The sequence below is a fragment of the Melanerpes formicivorus genome, unplaced genomic scaffold, assembly GCF_026170545.1.
Source record: "Melanerpes formicivorus ecotype bairdi unplaced genomic scaffold, bMelFor1.0.p_v2 SCAF_105, whole genome shotgun sequence".
NCBI lineage: Eukaryota > Metazoa > Chordata > Aves > Piciformes > Picidae > Melanerpes > Melanerpes formicivorus.
Genome location: NW_027142457.1, coordinates 340426 through 363623, shown reverse-complemented (window position 1 = coordinate 363623; position 23198 = coordinate 340426). Strand labels below are relative to the sequence as shown.

At 39.6% G+C, this 23198-nt stretch overlaps 1 protein-coding gene across 8 annotated transcripts in view; it reads left to right on the top strand.

Moving 5' to 3' along the window:
- ST18 (ST18 C2H2C-type zinc finger transcription factor) overlaps window positions 1-23198 on the top strand; it is a 172366-nt gene that overhangs the window by 61646 nt on the left and 87522 nt on the right. The window contains exon 1 of one of the 8 annotated variants that reach the window (XM_068166702.1): window positions 4326-4412. The exons of 5 other annotated variants lie outside the window; for them this stretch is intronic. The gene's annotated coding sequence lies outside the window, so the exon portion shown is untranslated. Of the gene's footprint in view, window positions 1-4325; window positions 4413-9280; window positions 9376-23198 lie in introns of those variants that run through there. 2 more of the 8 variants (XM_068166704.1, XM_068166703.1) reach the window with 2 other exon arrangements.

Genomic DNA, 23198 nt, shown 5'->3' with positions numbered 1-23198 from the left:
TCAAAGTTGAGTGTTTAATGACTTGTAGTTTTTTCTGCTATTTATATCTCTGGCAGCTTTCCTCAGCCCAAGCCTGCTAGCGTAACTCACTCCAGGCTGAGTTATTATTTTTATTCACCCAGGTGCTACATGGATTTGGCAACTTTGGCAATGCTATTGTCAGTGTTGACTTGACACTTGGTTCTTGATGATGCCAAAGTATGCAGTGAATTTCCTGGCACCAGCAGAGAATATTTCACTCACTCATCTCTTTGTCAAGAATCAAGCCTCATCTCCTATACTTCTTTGTACAGAGGAATGAAAACTTTATTTTTTACCTGTATCAGTCTCTTCCTAACTGTGCAGATAAGCTAAGATCAGGTGAAAACATCGACAGTTTTAGTACTATTTAATACAATAGGCACAGCAGTACCTTTAAGTTCTGTGCTGGTTTTGAAGTTTCCCCTGAACTTGAATAGCAGCCAAATAGCTGCTGTACGGGCTACAAAGAAGCTTTCCCTGTCAGTCTTTGCTGTGGTCTAGCTGGTGTACTGCAACCATTAATTTGCAATACTCCTCAGAACAAGAGGACACAGTCTGAGGCTGCACCAGGGGAAGTTCAGGCTGGAGGTCAGAAGGAAGTTTTACACAGAGAGAGTGATTGCCCATTGGAATGGACTGCCTGGGGAGGTGGTGGAGTCGCCGTCACTGGAGGTGTTCAGGAGGAGACTTGACAGGGTGCTTGGTTACATGGGTTAGTTGATTAGGTGGTGTTGGGTGATAGGTTGGACGCGATGATCTTGAAGGTCTCTTCCAACCTGGTTTATTCTATTCTATTCCTTGAAGAGTATTTTATTTATCAAGTCTTGTACCTGAGCATTAGTATCAGAGCTACATGATTTCTTACCACTGCAAGTCTGAATGGTAGCTTCTGCATATTGCAATGTATATTTATTTTATCACTCTCCTGTAAGATTTCATTTTTTTTCCCTAAGTGAGAAGTTAGTGGGATTATTTAGTTCTTTATCACTTTCTAAACTTTGAACCTCCTAGTGCTTGGAGGGTTAAAATGGGATAAGTGTAAGCTTTGCTAACTTTGAAGTACTTACTGTTCAGTCTGGAGAAGAGAAGGCTCCGAGGAGCTCTTACTGTGACCTTCCAGTATTTTAGGAGGGCCTACAAGAAAGCTGGTGAGGCACTTTTTAGGGTGTCTGGTAATGACAGGGGGAATGGAAAAATTAGAAATGGGTAGATTCAGATTGAATATTATGAAGTTCTTCCCCATGAGGGTGGTGAGACCCTAAAACAGGTTGCCCAGGGAGGTGGTAGAAGCCTCATCCCTGGAGGTTTTTGAGGCCAGGCTGGATGTGGCTCTGAGCAACCTGATGTAGTGTGAGTTGTCCCTGCCCATGGCAGGGGGGTTGGAACTGAATGATCCTTGAGGTCCCTTCCAACCCTAATAATTCTATGATTCTAAGTACATATTTTGTTGGGTTTTTTAAATGAATTCTCAACATAAACAACCCAATCTTTAACAGTTTGTCATTACTTACTGTATGGTAAATCATGTAAAAAAGCAAAGTTGTGTTAAATCCAAATTTAGGATTGACTTAATGACAAAGATTTTGTTTCCTTAACTATATGCCTCAGCTGAATGTAAGAAATATCTTTGAAAACTTTTCTTTCAGTATGCAGTTTTAATGTCAATACCATTAATGCCAGCACCTTTAAGGTAAATGAGCTGGCTCACAACCCAGGATTTTAATTACCACTGGAAAATATAAGGACAGTGACCTAAATGCCAATCAATTAAGGCCATACACAGCAGATCACAAAATTAAAAAGAAAAAAAAAGGAGAAGGAAAAAAAAATACTAGAGAAAAAAAGCTCCATCTGGTTCAGAAGACAGTGGCCAGTCCCATAAATAACACAAGCTGTCAGGAAAACATCATTCCTATAGTACTCCGTGTATTGGCTTTCTGTCCAACTACAGATCCACCACAAGGAGCTTCGGAGCTTTGGACTCATGCATGAGTTATTCCTAAATTAGCAGAGTGGAGAATTAAATGTCCAGGAGTAAAGAGCATATACAAACCTAGGATCCTGTTGCACCCAGATGGACACAGAGGCACAAAAAAAATAACGCCAGAGTCCCCCAAATAAAGGCAGAAGTCCAGGTTTACATTTCAGATGGGCTTTTCTGAAACAGCAATATAAAACTTCTCAGCAGTAACATTATGTTTGGAGGATGCAAATCCAAACTCCACGCCACATTGCTAGGTAAAGATGAACACTGAGCTTGACTTGTTTGTAGTTTAGATACTTCTGTTGGTAGCTATCAAGTAATTGGCAATACTAAAGATGGAAAAGAAGCACCTTTGGTTTCAGGTGGTTAAAATGGCCATACATTATTTACACATTCACAAGATTTATATATAGATATATATATTTTCATAGTGGAAAAGGAAAGGTCATTCAGTACTGAACATTCATATTCTGGTAGCATCTGTTACTAGGTCAAAAGGTGAGAGTGTTGGGCTCTAGACAAGCACATGATAAATCTTAGTTGTGGGAGTTTACAATATTGGTGCACAACTGAAGTGTGCCTGCATTTGTTTAGATGGGAGTTTTACCTTTGAAAAAAATTGATGACTGGAAATGCTAACACAGAACATGAGCAATGCTGAGGTGGTGCAGAGCTCTGCCAGAACAGGAGGAACCACTGGGCCAGCACTGCCTCTGGAGTTTCAAGGTGTTGTCTCACCATCCCTATTTTCCTCCAAGGAGTGTAATGTCACTTGATATCTCCTCGCTTCAAACTTGCACTCCGCTTCTGCTCAAGGTGTGTGAGCTCCAAAGACAAGAATGAAAATTGCTTTCAACAATCTCACATGTTTTGAGGAATTCTCTTGTGTGAGGGATAGCAAGCTTCTTTGGTCCAGTTCTGCACTAAATCTCCAGCACAGGACAGAGCCACCAATTCCCAGAGTGCTTTGGCAGTTTTACTTAAACATCCTCCTCTCTACTGCAGAGGGAGACAAAAGAATCTCCATTTTCCTAAGGCATCCTCTGGGGAAAAGAACAAAAGACTTACAGCCCCTCCATGTACAGTTTCTTACTGAACCCCACAGTTCATAGCTAAACTTTATTTTCTCAGGAATCAAACATTTCTGTGCTCAAAATTAGAGTATGTGGAAGTTGTGGCATCAACAGGGCGAAGGGAGGCTATGAATGTTTCTCTTGCTCAGAGGTAAAATGATGATCCCCAACCCTTGTTAATCTGTTGAAGATAAATAGCAAAATGCTGCATTTATTTCTTCTCCCTGGTTTGCATTTAGAACATGACACACAGAAAATTAACTTTGAACCATTTCCTTAAAGGCACATGATAAATCCCCAGGGAGAAATTCAGAGCCTGAAGAGAACCTTGTGCTTGGGTTTGATAGCAGCAGATAGTGATGGAAATACAATACTTGGTGCTCTAACTAAGGGACCATTATGTGTACAACTCACAGTGAGACCATGGCAGAAGAAAGCTTCCCCCGGCCCCACCCAGAAGTGTGGCTGCCTTTGTAATTTTAATTGGTCTGTGTTTGTGGAGTGGGGCCTCTATTTACTTATGGCTTGGGGCTTGTGTTTACCAAGCCTGGTGGAGGCCAAGTGTCATATCACTGAAGCTTAGTTCCTGCAAGCTCTCCTGCTATATCTTGAGGCACTTTTCTTTTCAGTATCTGTGCCTGTCTAATTCGCGAGCTTCTGTGAAACAAGCACAGGAGGGTACAAGGCCTACAGGGAGGAATTACACCTAATTACTCAAATAATTGCTAGGCTGTTGCCTTCTTAGTCACTGAAAATAATTTCCAGGTCCCTGGCTTTTATAGATAGTCTTCTAGAGGCAGGAGGACACAGCCCCCTTTTTAACTCAGCCCATTCACTCACAAAATCAGAACACTCGAGCCTGCAAAATTAATAAGCACCACTTCCATTACATATATTTTAGGTTGTTGTTGCCGTGGCGATAAAGTCAGGGACATTGAATCTCCTCTGTTGAGCCATTGTTATCATCCCTGGCCATCTGCTGCAGAGGAGTGATATTCCATCTCATTTGCATGATGACTGATATATGGGAGGTTTGGAAGGACATATGCCACAGCAATCATGTGATGAAAATTAAAGTGAAAGTTTTGGGCCCAGAGCCGAAAAAAATCTGTGTATGCGCATGAGGCTGTTGATGTGCAAATGTGAATCATATTGAGAAGGTTTGAATAGGGAGGTGTGACGTAAAGAGGGGACACAAACGCAGGTGCTTATCTCTAGGCAGTCAAAGGCACTGGATGTCATATCATGGGAACTACCTTTCAAAGACACAGCTTTAGTGCACAGTTCAGCACACAAGGGAGGAGAAACATATAAGTTTTGGAAACAAAAATAAAGTAAGTTTAACAACTTTTTCACGCTATTCTGAACCCGTTGATGTTTAAGCGACTTGTGCTGTTAGTAACTTTCTGTCTTTTCTATTGTGTGTGCTCTTATTTTTCTGCAAAAGGCAAAAAGCCTTCTCCATGTATCACTGTTGAAAGCCTGAGAGATTTGTGCTGAGAAGTTTGAGGGGTTTTATTCCAGGTTTAAAAGGCTCTCTGCAAACTTTTCTATTTTGTTTATATGACACTAATGCTGTTTCTTCCACAATGTCTGCTTGGTCATTATCTTAAATGCTATTTTGGGCCTCAATTAAAAAATAGCTACTTGTAACTGCTTTGAGAAAGCTTTCTGAATAAAATGTCATGGTGTAATTGCATTTATACTGCCTCAGTAAAGCCTTTGTTCATATACATTTTACAATTGTGCAAATTTGCAGCTCGAGCTATTTGATTTGAGGAAATGATCACAAGGACACTTTTCCTCTCATTTTGAAAAGTTACTGAACTTAAATACTACCACTGGGGGAGAAAAAAAAAAAAGAAGAGAGGGGGGATAAAACTGAGACGGGAGAGGGGAGAGAATGGGACCAGTGTGTGTTTGTAAGAACTGTTCGATAGATGCAGTTTCACTTGCAGATCTCAGGATGTTTTAGAACGCCTTAAAAATCCTGTGTGCTGGTTGGGTTTTTTTTTTCTTAAATGAAGATTGTTGATTAATATATTTAATAGTATTAGGCTAAGTGAAAAAGGGTCTTCCAAAGCGTGACATTTCAGTCCTTTAAATTGTTTGGGATTCAGAGAGTGAATTCAGAGCTTCTGGTTGAAGAAAAAGCGAATACTGTACTTTGGAATGAATGTTGTCTGTCAGGGAAATCTTTAGAAAGTTAAATGACAGTAATATCAGGCAAGGTTGAAGAATGAAATGGACCTTCTGGGACAACATTTTGCAGGAGGGTGATTTTTATGAAATAGCATTTGATGCTAGAGAAAGTCTGTTTAACACTCTGATCAGCAATAGCTCTCTCTCTCTCTCTGACTTTCTTTTGTCTTTAACAAAGCACTTAGTTCAGATGTTTGTCTTCCTTCATATGTAAATAGCAAGGCAATCTTCTGTAAGGTGCTGTGAATTTTTCATTTAATCGATTATAAAAGCACAAATCCCAGATTTTATCCCTAAACTGTATGGGGTGAACTTAGTCAGTTAAGGACCTTTTTTTTTTTTTTTCAGAGTTCAAAAGGACCATTTATTATCTCTTTTGTCAATTAAATTAGTTAAGTTAATTGCGTGGATGTGTCTTCTTTGCTTTGGCTGCGGAGTGGTTTGGCAATTCTTGGGGAAAATTACAGCATTTGTGGTGAAAGCTCTCTCTGAAACAATAATATTCCTGCTGTAAGGTAGCTAACAGATAATCCAGGTTCGGAATGAGGGATTTCTAAATATAGGCTTTGCCTCTTAACTTCCCAGTTTGGAGCATTTTATTTTTACTTGTAAATATCATCTGCGTATTATAGTTCTTTCATGCCTGCAGGCTAAGATTACCAGTCTTCCCTTTTTTTTTTTTCCTCCTCCTCCTAAATATTCAATTACTCAATGGTAATTATTATTATGTGGCCTTCTTGGCTTACTGCATTATTAGATTAATATAGATTTCTTGTGCCAAATTAGCGGAAATCACTGTTATACACAACAACGAATCACTCCTCTCTCTTTTTTTTGTTTGTTTTAGTTTTATTTACTTTGTTCAATAACAGGAAGACTTTGACATCAGGAGGTTTTATTCTCGAGACTTTTAACATAATATGTCTTTGAAAGCTGAGCAGGAGAGGGCGTATTTCTGGTTTGCTTTTTTTTTTTTTGCTTTTATAGGGTTTGAATAAGTAGAAAGTTTGGTTGAATTAAAATGCAGTTTGTCCAATGACCTAGAAGTAGGGAGCTTTGTGAATGAAATGCCTGCTGAAGTCCCTTGCTCTCTGGTGATTGTCTCAGAGGTGTGGGGCAGAGCTAAGAAAATTGAAAATGAAAGAATGGGAGCTGTCCAGGGTACTGCAGCTGATTCATATTTCCTCTTACTGTACAGAAAATTCACCAAAATGCCCCTTTCCACCCCCCGCCCCTCCCCAACTAGCTAAACCTCATATTGAAGTTAACTGCAAAATAAATTCATATTAAAAAAACCCCTTATTTCAGGAGCATCTGATATTTCTGTGAACAGCCAATCTCCCTCAGACCACAATAACTTTCGCAATTTACTTAGTAAAACCAAATCTTTGCGCGAAGGTTTTTTGCCGAACTCCCACAGCAGCAAAACTTTTCCTGTCCAAATTAATCTTTGAGTGTAACGAGAATGGTTTCTATGGTAGTGCTGTAATGTAAACAAAACAAACAAGCAAAACAAAAACCCACCCCAGATCCCAATCTCGCATTACTTGATTGCTTTTGAAATGAATTCTTGTCCTTACGTGACCTGAAATGTGCGGTTACAAAGCTATAGAAATCCAAACGATCATATTTGTTTGATATGAAATGAGGGGAAAAAAAAAAATAAATAAAATAGTTAAATTGAAAGTTTAACATCATGAAATTCAAAATCCCAAGCGGTATATAAACATTAAAAGAAACTTTGGACTGCTAATCCTAGGAAATGAGTTTTATGGATTGAATTCAACAAGGCTTCAGAAATGGTTCCATCTGCTGCCTAGCAGCTGGTGAAAGGATAAATTTAATTCATTAATTCATTTGGAAAAAAGGATCCAAGTAGTAAAGACTTCATTGCTCATAATGCACATAGGTGGAAATCAAAACTGAAATGGGGTCCAGTGGATCATCTTTTATAATGAGGAACATTTTCCTTGTTATTGTTGCAATGATCTTGCTCAGGCAGCTGACAATGCATTGGCTATATGCTGTTAACCATATTTTTAGGTCTCAAAAAGTTGAGCACAGTTCTGAAAGCATAACTCCTCTTTGGGGAGGAACATCCCTACTTTAGGAGTTACAGATTATGTAGGTTTGAGAAGCTGGAGTGCTTTGCAGAAGCAATATTGCTGCCTGTCAATGAACATTTGAAGCTTCTTTCTCATTCAGTCAATTTAAGAATACAAAATTGGGTACCATTAAAATCAGAAAATAAACTTATTCCCAGTGAAGTCACTGTAATAATTGAAACTCAGAATGGCAAATGTGAAGTTTGTTACTTTTCTTTACTTTCCTATTAGAGTCACAAGTTTCAGCTATTCTTACCTGTCTTCACCCATTTTCTTTTTACAAGTGCTAAAAGCTTAGAGTAGGACAGAAAAATATAAGTTTAGAGCAGTATTGGAATAGCCACTGTTTAAAAGGCAAAAATCAATTGGACAAGTGTTTCAGTTACAACTTGACATTTAAGTTGTAGTATAAAGTTATGTAAATTATCACAACCTCTTCCTCTGCTTCTTTTAATCTAAATCACAAGCAATAAGTGTGAAGTTGTCTAAGGCTTTTGAACCACCAGGTGGTCAAGTGGCAAGGGCTCTTGTTCACCTTATACCAGAAACACAGGTGAACCTGGGCCTCTGCTGCTGAAGGGTACACAGGATGATGAACTTGTCATCCTGAAACCAGTTAAATATCTGCCAATGCCTGTTTTCAGTGTTTCTGCTTGAGATGGTGATTTCATGAATGATATTTGGCTTTTCCTGTTTCCTCTGTAGCCCATAGCTCACTGTGGTGGGTTTGTTGGATTTACTATAAAGGTTCTGTTCGCACCCTGTGGGTTGGGTTAAGAATTAGGATTTATGCATTTACTTCTACTGTTGCATTGTTTATACAGCTTTGGTTTAGTTTTGATCCCTTTTTTTTTTGCCTTTGAGGCTCTTCCACAGTGTCAGCTGCTGACTGATAGTAGGAGAACGGCCTCGTGGTGTGAATGAAAGGGACCTAGCGGTTGGTAAACAGAGATAAGGAATAAATAGAGCACAGGCAAAAGGAGATAGTTCTGTGGGAGCCCAGATTGCCGCCAGTCTGTTCAAGTGAGATGCAGTGCCTGTCCTTTTCCCAGATTAAATTAGTGTGCGAAATCTCCAGTGACCTCCTCCCCTTCTCCCCACACTCTTTAGCCAAGCTGAACAGCCTCTGCTGTAAAGTATTCATTTTATCCAGGGACAAGTTGGACAATAGAACTCTCCCTGTTACTTATGGACAGCTGTCGTGATTCATAGGGCTTTTCAGCATTTCATTTTTCATAGGAGTTAAAAGGGTTTTACCTTGTAACTGACGAGAGGTTAGAAATGCAGAGATGCCAGCCCTGAGGTTGCCTGTAGTAAGGAAGTTAATAAAAAAATATCACCCCCACAGACACACACACGTCTCCCCTCCCCAACGTGCGAAAGGCTGTGTGTTTTGTTAGTGCTGCTCTTCTTATTTAAAGGGGTTTAATTGTGATAACATGATTACGCTGAAGCATGAACTGCATGGAGAAATTAACAAGCAGGGACACAGCGATGTACAGGGCCCCCAAGGTTCCCTAAATTAAAGGTGACCAGTGCAAACCCAGGGAGTGCCCTTTTCCCTTCTTTGCCCTTGCTTTTGCCTACGTCTCCTATCACTTTATTACCTGCAAATAACTCCCAGGAAAGAGTAAAGCCTCAGGAGATACCTCTGTGGTCCCGTAATTTTTTTTAGTGATTTACTGCAAATATATTCAGCATTTTGACTGATTAAATAGACCTTCGGCAACCTTGAGGGTCACTGTGTAGAGTATGTACATAGAAAATGCATCAGCCCATTGTACCCTGGCAGCTAATGAGATTGGTCGTTAAGTAAATGACACAAAGCCTACAAAAAAAGCTTAGCAGCTCACTAGAGTATCACAGAGTGTCCCTGCACACCACACAACGACACAAACAGTGGACTAACCTAGCCCACCCCTGCTTTATTCTACATCACTGCTTCCCTGATGTCAGCGTGAGAGGCAGAACAAAGGCTAAAAGGCACACGGTAAGTCAGTCTGACAATTATGCCCTAGGGAGAAAGTAGAGCAAATCTTAGCCTAAGCATGGGGTTGAAAGTCCGTTTCTAGACAAGTAGGTCATAATGAAGGGGGTTTTTTCTTTAATTTTTTTTGTTCTCCCCCCTGTCACTTCACGAAGGGGAGAAAAATGTCTCTGGAATCAAGGTTGGTTTTGTTTCTTGTTTGTTTGTTTTTCTTTCCTCTCTGTCTGATCCTTCAGCTCCCAAAACTTTCTGGAATTCCGAAAGTATGTTTTGTGAGCTGGGCACGGCAATTCTAGTGTAATGAAGTGAATGTTGTTTGTAGGACCTGCCACACAATAAGCTCTGCCTCAGGTAGACATTAACATCTGATGAACTTTACAGGGAGAAAGTTTCTCTTTAGTTCTCTGTAAAAACCTGCTGAAAATGTGTTGTGTGTCTGAGTACACATTTCACTCCACTAGCCAGCTACTTACACCTGTAAATACCTGGTGGAGCTTTTACAACTAGGCAGGTATAGGTGAAGTTGCCATAATTTTGGAGTGTTTGTGAAAACAGGGTGGGTTTTTTTTCGTGATGTCTCCTCTCTGTGCTGTCTTTTACGTGAGCTGAAACGAAAGAGTTGAAGGCTGCTGTTAAACAGTCACACCATCAGAACCTATTTTCTTTGCACAGCAGCAAAATATTCAGCTGATGTCTTAGAATAGCAGGTGCCTGCCTGCGTAAGCAATGATAAAATCTTTTCAAGCAGTGCTGCTGTTCAGTGTCTCAGGACCCTTTATTTCGCTGAAAAATGGCAACAGGAAGTTGACAGAAAGTCTTGTATGCCTTGCTAAAATGTTTCTGCCTGCTTTGCACTTTGGAGGCTCACAGGATGCTAAGTTCAAAATGAAATTATATTATTGCAAGATGCCTGTGTGAATTAAGCAACGCTTCTCCTCCTCTCCCCCCTCCCCCCTCCCCAGACCATTGAAAACCGTATGTTTGAAGAATCATTTCTCAAACAGAGGCAGTTAAAGTAGTGAGGTTTAGATATCAGCCTGCAGTACGGTTGGGTTTTCTTGTTTGTTTTCAGTTTTGTTTTGGAAGAGTTCTTTAATTTGATGCAAACACACTTGTCAATACATGTGTGTGTTCCTGACGTGTCTAACAGGAGCAGGATAACCTGTTCACTTAATCAAAACTCCCCATGGGTCACACGAGTCAGCTCGGTACGGTATGCCTCACTTACCCAGGGACATCCTCGTTACAGCGTGGACAATAGAAGTATCATCCCAGCGTATAGAAACTAAGCTGAAATGTCATATTTTAATATATGCATTTGATGATGCCCTGCAAAAGCGTGTGCATGCATATCATTTAAATCCACACGTGCATATTTATGTCAAAACTGCACATATGCAAAAAGCCCCACGTGCACCTCTATAGTGGCTTAGTTCACTGAAACTTTGTGTCTGTTAAAGGGAGTTAGGGCTGCTTTTGCCTTTCCCAATAATTCCAATTTAAGACCTTTAACGAGGAAGTAAAGAAACTCCGCTTAAAATGTTGTCTTTAATTTTATTTTCCTTATTTTTACGGTGCTTGCATCTCAGCAACAAGCTTTTTGTGTGTTACATGAGGAAATATGAGATATGCAGGCACCAGAAAATCAAGCTTGCTTTATTTGCTGAGTCCCATAAGTCATGGCTAATTGCTAGGTCAGCAGAGATCTTTTAATCTACAGAGTTACGACAGTTTTTGTTCCTAACTTCACTAATTCATAGCAAGTTTTGAGTTCATTTTAACAGGCAAGGTTTGAGGATATTTTATGTTCAGCTGCATTGCCAGAGCTTTTAAAGAGGAGCACATCCTTATCCTGATGCTTTTTGCATACCTGTGTGAATGAGAGTAACGGGTATTTGATATTTCAGTGTTCACCATATCAATGAGTAAGTTCAGCTGTCCTTTAGCCTATTAAAAGTAGAGAGTGATATCATGGGGGTAATGTACAGGCAGCAGTGCTAGGAAAGTCATACTGCTACTGTAATCCGACAGGTTGAGCCACAGTAAGTTTCAGTAGTTTTTCATAGCTTCCTTATTTTAACTCTAGTCTGGCATTTTTTTTGGTATATCTAAGAGAAAAGGCAAAGAGGATTTGATTTCAGATAATTAATATTCATCTGGTCTGATAAACTATGTAAAGCACCAGATGTTTTGAAACCACTTTTTGCTAGATTTTTTTTGGACCTTACAGTCCATAAGAGGCCTTCGGACGTTTGTGCACTGCTCCAAGGGACACCAATGTGAGTAGTGCCCACGGGTCTGAACAACTTTATGGCATTACATGGCTGATTTAAATAATTCTAATTCAGCTTTTTTTCCATGCTTATAGATTTTTAAGCCAGTAATCCCAAAATATCTGACGTTCCTGATAAGCAAATATCTCCAAGATCTGTCACAGGCGGATCCTGAAGGCCTGGCTCTGTCACTCCAAAGGAAAGCATAACAAGCACCCAGCCCAAACTGCCACAATAACATGCAGAGTAAACTTTATTTCCTATTACATCCATATCTACACAGAGCATCTAAACCAAAAACTGTTACTCCACTGATTAATCTTGGTAGTACATGTGTGTAACTGTGTCTGGGTGACTTCTTGTAGTTTATGTGCACATAGTTGTGAGTGATTAAACTCTCTGTAAGTAGAATCAGTGCTTCTGAATTTTAATTATCTTGAATCCCTTCAGACTGAAGGTACTGTTTAATTAGTGGCCAAAAAAGATTGTCCCCTTCTTAACTTTATTTACTACTTACATAAAATCTCTTGGAAGGGCGATCACTTTTGTTTATGCTTGTGAAAGACCTCTAAGAGTAGTAGCAACTTTTGCCTTTCTAACTGACAGATCTCTGGTTCAATAAGGGTGATAACCTAACAGCAAAAGTTACTTTCTAATGCAAATGGGACTTACCTTCTTGGGTAGGTGAACACTTACAAAAGCATTTGCACACATGAGTGATTCCACTGGGGTGAGGTTGATGGCTCACTTCAGCACAGTAAAGCAGGTGTGTAAGTGTTTTGAAGATGACGGCTTTATTGATTTGTTTAATAGAGTCAGGTAACATTTGCTAGCCCATTTTTCAGGTGTGGCTTCACATGTGAACTTTTCCCTCCATTAAGGGGCTGTGGTTAAAAGCAGCTAGCTTTTCAATTAGGGACATGTATTTCAATGCAGCTCCATGAGGCATTAGATTATAAAAATTCAAAAATAAGAATGCTTCAGAACTTTCCCAAAATGCCATTTCACATGAGGGTTGGAGGTCCCAATTTCTTTTTAACAGAGTTTCTTCAGGTGACAGTAAGAGGCACTAGGTCTGTTCCCTAAATCTCAGGAGAAAATCTGACACCTTCCGTGCCTTCCCCCGCTCTCCTCAACCCAGAGCACATGTACAGCAGCTGGATTGGCACAACAAAGTAGTAATGGCTCCAAAGGCACCGTTATGGACTATCAGGTCAATAATCCTTATGCTAAGAAGGATTTACATGATACAGAGTAATGGCTCTGTCGTTTCTGAAGTAAAAATCCACTTTTTAATGAGCATCAAAATAGTGTTTCGTACTCTTCGCATCAGAGATATTAAGGTAGTTAAAAAACCCAACACACACACACACACACGCCTGCTCCAAATAAAAAGTTCACATTTAATTATTTTCAGAAAAGAAATGTTAAAATGCCATGGGTAGGAAGCTGCAGCATCCCTAGCAGTGACTTGTTGGAAAATGTACTTATTACTGGTCTCAAATAATTTCTTTGCTACATCAGAAGAGCATAGAATATTTCCACGTTCTCAAATAATTTCTTCCTCGCTACATCAGAAGAGTATAGAATATTTCCATCATGCCTTCAGAGAGCATTTTCCTGAAGCACTCCAGAAATAGATATGGATCAGGGGGCATTTTGTTTTGTTTAATTTTTCTACTGTGCTTGTACTTCAGGCAGAAGTTTGACACAATCTAGCACACGCACACACACACAATCTAGGTCTTGTGGCAAAAGTAAGTTTGAAAAGTAAGGACAGCGATCGTTGAAATCCAAGGTTGTGATTTTTGTATATATATATATATATATAAAATATATATATTTATATATAAAATTAATTTCTTGTGATAAAGAAACCCCCCCAAAACACTTCACACATTTCCCACATTTGGGGAAAACAAATATTTGCTTCCCTACCAATGTGGTGAACTCGGTCTTCACACAAAGTATGGAAAGTCACCAAATCCTAACCATAAAAAACCCACCATCGTGACACAAGTGGAGAGAGAGAGAGTACACATGACATTTTCATTGTATCTCTAACATTTGATAAAATTAAACATCCTTTTGAAGTATGAGTCTGATGGGAGTCATCCTACATATAAGCATTTGATATTTAGTGAACAAAGTGCCACTGACCGCATAAATCACGCTAAATAACATTGACACTTGGTCAAACCAAACACGCATTTAAAGGCTCAAGTGTGTGGTCAAGCAACTTGCTGGAGAGCCTTGCCATTATTTTTGGGTGGGTTTTTTTTGGGGGGTGAGGAAAAAGTACTGTCTACAAAAAAGGGTTAAAGAAAATGCATTCTGTTGCATCTGCTTACTAAATCCCTTACTTTAGTAGAAATTCAAATTTTGTAAAGATTATTCGTTTTATTGATGCATATAATTATAATCACAAGCCATCTGCTGATTTGGCAGGCATGGTTAAAATTCTCTAACTCTCATAACCTTTCAAGTACAGTGCCCTTGGGACTCTATTTCACTTTTATATTTTGGAAAACATGTAGGGACAAACAAGAGAGGTCATCTGCCGAAAGTCAGACCTGTAAAACATTCAAAGAATAAAGATGGTAATGACTGCTCTTGTTTTTATAGCAAATAAAGTGGTTTCTGTTTTATTTCTGACTTCAGGAAGGATTATGCTGGTTTCCATCACACACTTTGGGAATTTGAATTATTATTATTATGGTTTTTTTTTTTCCTAGGGATTAAAGCTCACTCCTGGGATCTGGGTTCCAGGTCTAAACTAAAAGAACAAATATTGTTCGGTTTGGTCGCCACAGGTGTATTAAACACATTTGACCCTGGCCTTAATTTTGGTTTTTATGCAATTCCCATTGCATTTCTGTTTGAAATGTTTTCACAAGCACCATTTTCTTCTTTTTTGTTGGTTTGTTTGGTTTTATTTCTTATGTTGTTTTTTTTTTAACTCACTGAGTTTCCCAGGGAGGCACCTACCATTTGTTCAGCTTTTCACGGAATCACACCGAATCACCAAGCTTGGAAGAGACCTCAAAGATCATCTTCCCCATGAAGTTCTAAAAGAGCATTTTAATTTTGAGGGCTACGTACAATAGAGCACAAAATGAGTGGCTAACATTCCTTGCCACAGCCCCTTATTCATATTAGCCCATCATCTATGGGTGGTTAAGCCACATTACAAATGTTTGGGGTCTTTTTTGCCTGGGAGAAGTCTTGTTCTCCATTTTCTTCTCCTCCATCATGTTCAGCCAAACTATTTTATGCTTGACAGTTCTTTCTTTTTTTTTTCCCCCCTCTTTTTCTCCATCTTTGTTGTTTGTTGTTGTGTTACATGTGGTGTTACTCTGCTGCTTCTAGCAGAAAACATCCAGAAGGGAAAAAATAACCTAGGAGATGCTGTCTCTGTCATAATAGACAAGCGATGACATTTCACCCTTGCAGGATATTGTCAGTGTTTTGAATTAAGAAAAAGAATGTTTTAGAGAGAAAATACCTGAAGGTGGTAAAGTTTAGTGCAGAATGGGATAGTCCAGTGGCTTCCTGGTCCTAGCAGAAGGCAATCACCCCTCAGCAGAGCTGTCTTGCTGAAATGCTGTATTGACATGTTTCTTGCAGGAACAAAAGATGCAACTCTCACTTCTGTTTAATTAGTGTATCTGAAGGCCTGTGTGCAGCATGCTTGCCGCTTTACTCCTTTTGGTGGTTTGATTCTCACCCCACACCCTCATTATGACAAGCAGGAGGGAAATGCACATGTTTGAAAGTGTCTTCACAGCTGAAACTAGGGAAACAGGCCGAGAGTAGCTCTGGTTTATTTCACAACCAATTAAGTATGACATCTGTTGAAACTCAGGAAATAAGTCTCCCTTCCCCCTGTTCATACACTTACTTAAGCTGCCAGTCTTTTGTTTGGAAATGGTGAATTTTCCTCACAAGACTTTTTTTTTCTTCTTTTTTTTTCCCCTCTCTTTTTTTTTCCCCCTGTGGACTAAATCCACTAAATAAAGAAAATAAGACAAAAAGGTTATTTTATTTTTTTCCCCAACTATATTCCACTGTGGAATAAAAAAAAACCCAAAACCAAACCCTGCTTGGCACTCACAAATCAAGCAAATGATTGTCACTAATTCTTTGCCTAAACACTCACCTTACATGCTGGAAAAAAAAAGGGCATGTTTGTGGCAGGCAATGTAGGCACAATAACATTTCCATTTTTGAAAAATCTGGCTCCTGTTGTTGGCTCCCAAAGGCTAGCAAAAGTTGCTAGAAGGAATTTGGATTTTAATTTCTTCAATTTTATGGTTGGAAACTTGGCACTGGAGAGAAGATGCCAAACAGAGCAGGGCATGTGGCATTATTTACGGTTTAAGCAAACAAAAAGAATGAAATGCAGAGCTGCTGTCATTGGTGACATTGGGCTGCTTAAGTATACAACAATTCACAGTAAACCAGGGAAGAAACACAGATAAGCTTAAATAGCAAGTTTAGACTTATGAAAACAAATGCATTCAGCATCAGATAATAATAGTCCAAACTGAGAGACGCTTCCCCTTTATCAGACATCAATCTGTTTACTTATCAGGCAAACTTTTATTCCTTCATAAAATACTGTCCAGTACCTATGTTAGAAAGATGTTATTTCAGTCCATACCAACTCTGAGAGCTCAGTTTCCCTTTGCTGTGCTTAGAACTTCATTGTCTTCATTCTTCTATGTCTACATAAAAAATACTTGCCATGTCTCTGCCTCTTGCCACTGGTTTCACCTGTGTCTTTGAAGCCACAGGGCTCATATCAAAGCTGTGGCTAACTCCCCTTTTCTTTAACTTACACCATCCACTATTGCTCTCTTTTATTTGTGCATCAGTTTTGTTTTGTTATGTTTGCCAGTTCTTTCTTACAAGGACTGGCACTGCCTTCATTCCTGGAAGGTGGTTCTCTGGTTTATTTCTCTTGCTTTTTCATCCTTGTTTTAAAATACAGCTCAGAGTCACAGAGCCTATGAGTTATTTAAGCTGAAAGATGCTGCTCAGTGATTGTCATGGGGTCCTTGGTCAGAAATCCTCTGGTGAAATGTCTGATCTGAGCCAGCCATCTAGATTCTTTCTAGAGTTTGTGGAAAGAAAAAGATGTTTCTTGGATGCAATCCTTCTCACCCTGAAGTAGATGTATGAAATGAGTGAGCTGTGTCACACATCTACGCAGCAGCAGGGATGCCTGCAGGTTGCCTACAGGCTACCCAGAGACTATGGGAAGCCAGCAGCTACTACCCCAGAAATAGACATCTGCATTTCAGGCACATAAAGTTAGGGAAGTGAATTCTATCTTTCCAGTCCAGCCTACAGATTTGACTTATTTGTCTCCACATAAACTTGCTGCTTCTCACAGTTTCATGCAAGAGAATGATGTGAATAATGTGGCACAGCTGAGAACAAGTTTCCTCTTGCATATACATGCCCTTGATGAAACGTGGTGTATGCTCAGGTAAGAGTGGAGAGCAGAATAGCAAAAATTATTATTGCTGTGCAAATCAGAGGACCACATTTTGTCCCTGAAATGTGTTATTTGCAAAAGGGAATTCCCTGCTTGCTTCTGAGAAGACATCATATGTCCTTTCAAAAAAAAAAAAAGGCATTCCCTAATACTTAAAAATAAGAAGAAATGAGCTGTAAAGGTTTAACTATATCCATTAATTTTAAACTACAGTGGAGATTTCCACATTAAAGCAGGTGGGGTTTAAAACACTGCTGGTAGAAACATTTCCAGACTCAGCTCCACATTTTCTTTCTCCCATTGGTCACTACTCAGACTCTGCAGGCACTTTTAGGGATGTCTGTCTAATTTCTCTCTCTCCTCAGGCTTTCAAGGCTCTGTTTCTCAAGCTTTGAGGTAATAGGAGGATAGTTCCCTGCTATTTCTGAGGGTGATCATAGTGATTCAATGTTCCTCATGCTATCAGAAACAAACTACAAGTAAGCTTTCAGTTTAGAATTTCATTTGCTGTGCATAAGTTGCATGGACTTCAATTATTTTTCCCATGTTTGAAGAGATTTGATGACACACATTTTGATTTCTAGAGGATTATTTGTCAAACCCACAGCTTTAGCACATAGATGTGGAACTTCTCAAATAAATCTTCATCCCTTAAATCTCTAAGGATGAGTTCTCAAAGTTTCTTCAGATTGAGGCAAAGTGCTTAAGCTGTACTCTGAGGTGGGCAGCTCAGAATTCCCTCAGGGATCAGAACTGGGTGGAGCTCTGCTATACTGTGCTAATCTTTATGTAGTGGAAGGCTCCTAGTGACCAGCATGTGACTATATACTGCCCTAATCTATACCATAAGAGGCACAGGCTGGCCTTGGAAGCAGAGAGCTGTAGCTGGGTCTCTGACAGCTCTTTGCCTTTTCCTAGTCTTTCCCTGAAGGGAGGACAGCTCCAGTACTCTACTGTAAGATTATGCTTGTCTTATTTTGCACCAATGAGTTTTACAAAGAGGTAGTAACTATGTGTTTCCAGCAGTACTTCCACACATAAGACTCATGAGGCAATGAAAATCATGGTATGAATTTACACCAGTTGAATAAAGGCAACCCTTTAGACTGATTTAACATTCATCCTGAAAAGCAGAACCTGCTCACAGGTCATAGTCTCACAGTTTTCTTCCCTACAATCAACTTTCTAGAGACTGTCATTAAAAAGCTTTGTCTTAAATATCCCCTGCTCATTTAGAATAGTGTGAGAGAATGAATAGCTTTAGCCCTGAATGCTTTGGTCCCAATGTTATTTATAGTAACAACACAGTACTAGCACTTATTTTTATTGTTATTAACGTGGATAATGTGCAACTATTTGGTGATCATGGGGAATAATGCTGCAATATTGAAGTGCAAGTGGCTTTCAATTAATGATTTCCAGCCTTCAAACAGCCAGTTCAGTATTGTGGATGCATTTCAAGTCATACAGCTTGCTTCCCTATTTATTTGTGCGGTTTTGATATTTGCCAGTTACATAATGGCCCCTATCTTTTACATTTAGAAGCTGCATGGCTATTCTGATGACAGTTTGAAAGTAGCCAAGTTCAGAAGTAGGCATAATATAGAAGATACCATAGTTTTTTTGCCCTATATTTTTCAGAGACACCATCTGACATGCCTCTCCCCTCCTGAACCTCCCAGAGGGATCCCCACATTAAGACTGTCATCAGCCCAGTGGGACCATAAGAGAAATTCTCTGCTAGCATCTCAGCAGCTTCATTGTACAGCATGAGGTATATTTCTAGTGGAGAGCTATTATGCCATGTTCAGAGTTCAAGTTAAGCAGGCTGCACCTCAGGAAATGATCTAACAGTGCAAAATATTAGGACTGTTCAGCAAATGGAGAGGACTTGTTCCCTATTTTCCTGCCTGTGGATGAAGAAGGCATGAAGTTCTTCTTGAGAACTCAGTAAAAGACAAGTCAGTAGCACATGGAGAGCTTTCATAGATAGAGGATGCCTATGCTATGCCTGTGAATTCTTTTTTAACATTAGATGTAGTAAGACATAGTGTGTTGGGAGAAGGAATAAGCTCTTGAGCAGAGGGAGAGCCTAAGCTAAAATGGACATTATGTAATAGTTTTCCTTGGTCTGACCTGTGCGATCAGGGGTTTCTGAGAATCATTAGGTCCAGTTAATGCACCCTCAGGAAATTCACTTTCACATCAAATTTCAAAACTAAGCAGGAAAATTGCATCTAATAGAGCAATAAATAAATATCTGCCTTTGAAGAGGCCATAGCCACACAGTTCACATTTTCTCATTGCTCAGAGTGTCCAAGATTGTCCATACACCTTGCACAGCTTTAGGCACCTTAAGAGAAAGAGGGGGTTCATTGCAATAGTGTTCAAAGGCAGGTATGCTGCTTGTTTCCCAGATGACTATTCAAGGGATCCCTTGGCATCCCGTGGGATCTTGTGGTACTTTTGCCTTGGTACTTTCAAAAACATTATTATATTTTGAGTTTTCAGTCCTGAAAGGTTAACCTGAGCCTAGAAAGTTTAACTTACTTTCTCCATCATCATGTTCCTGCCTTAGGTTTGTCAGTTGCCATTATCTTGTCTGACAGCTAGTGAGGACTTCAACCTCAAATAATGTCTTCATGAATGAGCCTCTTGGAGGTACAGCTGTGAGTAGTTGAGCTAACTCTCCCATAATGTGTACTGTGTGGTGTCCCTTTGGGGTATGGAGAAAGCTTACTTTCTCTGCTAACACCTACAGGTCTTAGCTTTGAGGAAATCTGCTCAGATCAGGGAATCTTCTGTATAGATTGATTGCATAGAATCAAGTTTTGAAGACAGTACCAGGTTGGAGTCTTGTTCTCAGTTATATAGAAAACAAACATCTTCTGACTTTTGACTCACACAGGGCTTGAGCTTTGGAAGCTCTATTGCAATGTCCATCTTTAGCTATTGTCTTCATAGTCTCCCACAAGAAATCTGGAATAACCACTAGTGTCTAACTGCAGGTACTCAAAGCTACTGTGGAGGAGTCTGTGCCCTTACTTTCTTGACAATAAAAATAAGCCAGGTGTGAGTCCTCTCTCCTCACTATTAAAGTTTGCCTTTCTAAATACCCTCCCAAGTTTTATACAATGCTTAAAGAGGACATATAAAAGTCATATATGAGGATCTGCTCTCAATCTTGTACTGCTTTGAAGAATACATCCTGTTCACTCCAGCTAGAAAATGATGAGTTCTATTTACTTACTATTGAATTACCTACTGGAATGATGTAAAAACATTAGCAGGTTACTGAAAGCCCTAAATCATTGTCTCATTAGAGTTTGCCACAAAAAAATAATACAAACTCTTCCCTTAAGTGCATTGATTTTTGTGCTGTTATCTGTTCTCCTGCTTCAAACCTCATTTTATAAAGAAGTTTCCTAGTTCACAGATGAGCCAAGACACAAACACATCCTCACCCAACAACCAGGTGAGACGAGCTGGACAGCTACACAAAACTAATCTTCCTCATATAAACTGTTCTGCAATATTAGAATAACAATTAATAGTTTTCATGTCCTTAGGTTTCTGCTTTTGTTGATGAATTCAGTAATATTAAGAACGTGGTGTTGACTAAAAAAATATGCAGTCCTTTCCCTGAAAGGAGACATGGGAATGGAAGTTTTACCTTTCCTATTCAAAAAAACCCCCACCCTGCTTCACGAATTCTTTGCACAACAAACCTCACCAATATGTAAACAGGGCTCTAGCTACTGTGTTTGTCCACAGCTCGAGCTACAGATGAACACAGTGTAGTTGTGTGATGACAGGAACAGCTGACTCATTAGTAGAGAGCAGTGAAAGGTAATTAACCCTGGGAAAAGTACAGCTGCCATGCGAGCTGTTCCTTTCTGTAGGATCTGATTAGAAATTAGTGTTAAACCACTGATTCTTTAAAAAAATGTCATTGATAATTCACTTTCTCTCTCAGGTGTGGCCCCTAAAAGGGGCCTAGGATGGAACTAGTGTACAAAAGGTCTTCTATCTTGAAAAAAAAAAGCCCTTTCTGAGAGAAGTACACACCTGTTTGGCTGCCTCTGGACTTTTCTTAACGATGGATATTGTCCCAGTTTTGAACGTTTTGAGGACACCCTCCAAGCCTATGGGCAGTGCAGAGAATTGCCTTGTCAAAATGATTTAAGGTAGAACATTGTTGGTTGCCACAATGGCTCCTTTGGTGAGGCTGATTATTTCAAAGTCACAGCTACAACTTCTTGCATCAGGACACAGTTCTGATGCAAAATGATGTTAACCTCCTCAAAAGAAAGCAAAAATCTCTCTCCTGGGGTAGGTAGGTGAGCACAGCATATGAAAGAAAGGATTATGCTCTGAGCGTGACAGCCACCCCCCAGCCCACCCCTTTTCCTGCACACATCTTGGCGTTTGAGGTGCCAATAGGAGAGGCAGAACCCAATGTGACATCCAAACAAGCAGCCAGCCTATTACATAGGCTGAATATGTATTCAGACATCTGATACACACCTACTTATCAAGAATGACAAAACTATCAACTAAAATAACAAAACTTCATTAGTGTACTGTTGGGACTTCTAAACTGCTGCTTATTATTTACAGCTGTCATATCCAAAATAGTTTTTTATGGTTTAGTTGATTAGATAATGTTGGATGATAGGTTGGACTTGATGATTTCAAAGGTCTCTTCCAACCTGGTCTGGTCTGGTCTGGTCTGGTCTATTCTATTCTACTCCACTCTACTCTACTCTACTCTACTCTACTCTACTCTACTCTACTCTACTCTACTCTACTCTACTCTACTCTACTCTACTCTACTCTCTACTCTACTCCATTCCACTCTACTCCATTCCACTCTACTCCACTCCATCTTCTGGCCAGGACTGTATCTTTCTATACCTGTGTGATTAGTACCAAGTGTGTGTGACTGCTTCCACATGCAATAACAAGTATTACTGAGGTCCACGAGGGTGTTCTGGTTGTTCTCAGTGGAGCCAGGTTGACACTAGGGAGTCTGAAGGGAAATTGGGTTTAAAGTGAGTGAGAGATTTCTCCACAGGAAGATTTGTTTCATCTTCCTAAGATCAGATTTGCTGCGACTGGATGGATTGCTATGATTTACCGATACAAAATAATGCCATAAAGATAAGTTTCTGTCACGTTATTTTTTAAGTCAGTATTGTTTAGTGGCCCAACTGGCCACTTTCTTAACATGCACACAGTGCAAGCAGATTTTCTCCTTCAGTTTCTTTTACATTAAACACAGTGCTGGCTGGGTACAATATTTGAACTTAATGTTGCCACAAACATATACATGGGCACACCTAAATTTCTCTCTGTGTAGGCAAAGACTTCACTCAATGTGCTGCTGAATTGTCAGCATTGAAAGCAAAAAATAAACCCCAAAGCAAAGCCCTCCAAGCAGTTAAAGATATTTCCTTGTAGAACGTTTCTCTTTATAGGAAAACAAGCGAGACAGACTTTTAAGATAAAGGCCTGACATGTCAGGGGTCCAGTTACCTCCAGATTGCCTGACATGTCAAGAGAGAACAGAAATGTGTTTTAAATTGTTTTGCCATTCATTATGCATTAGTTAGTTAGTACCCATTCTTCTCAGAATCATCCTTTTTATTTCTTCTTTTGAACTAGAAAGGCTGGAAGAGAAAAAGGAAACATTTTTCTTTCTTGGAAATCCCAAGCCATAGCATCCTCTTGAAGTATCAGGTTGAGTTTCAGAGGAAGTGAAAGCATGAGCAGGCTATTAAATTGATGAATGCATGAGGTTGAAAATAATATTCACTATCTTAAAGCATGGCTAGAAATGCACATGAGCACTTCACAGCACTCTGTGTTGTTATCCTAATTTAGCTGAAAGGTGAAGAGACTTGCTGAAGGTCAGAGAAGAGATCAGTGGCAGAGGCAGGAAGAAAGTTTCAGAATTCCTTTTTTTCCAACTGTTTGCTCAGTCATGGTGCCTTCTGGTTATGTCTGTGAGAGAAGACAGGTGCCACTTCTGGAAATAACCTTCACTC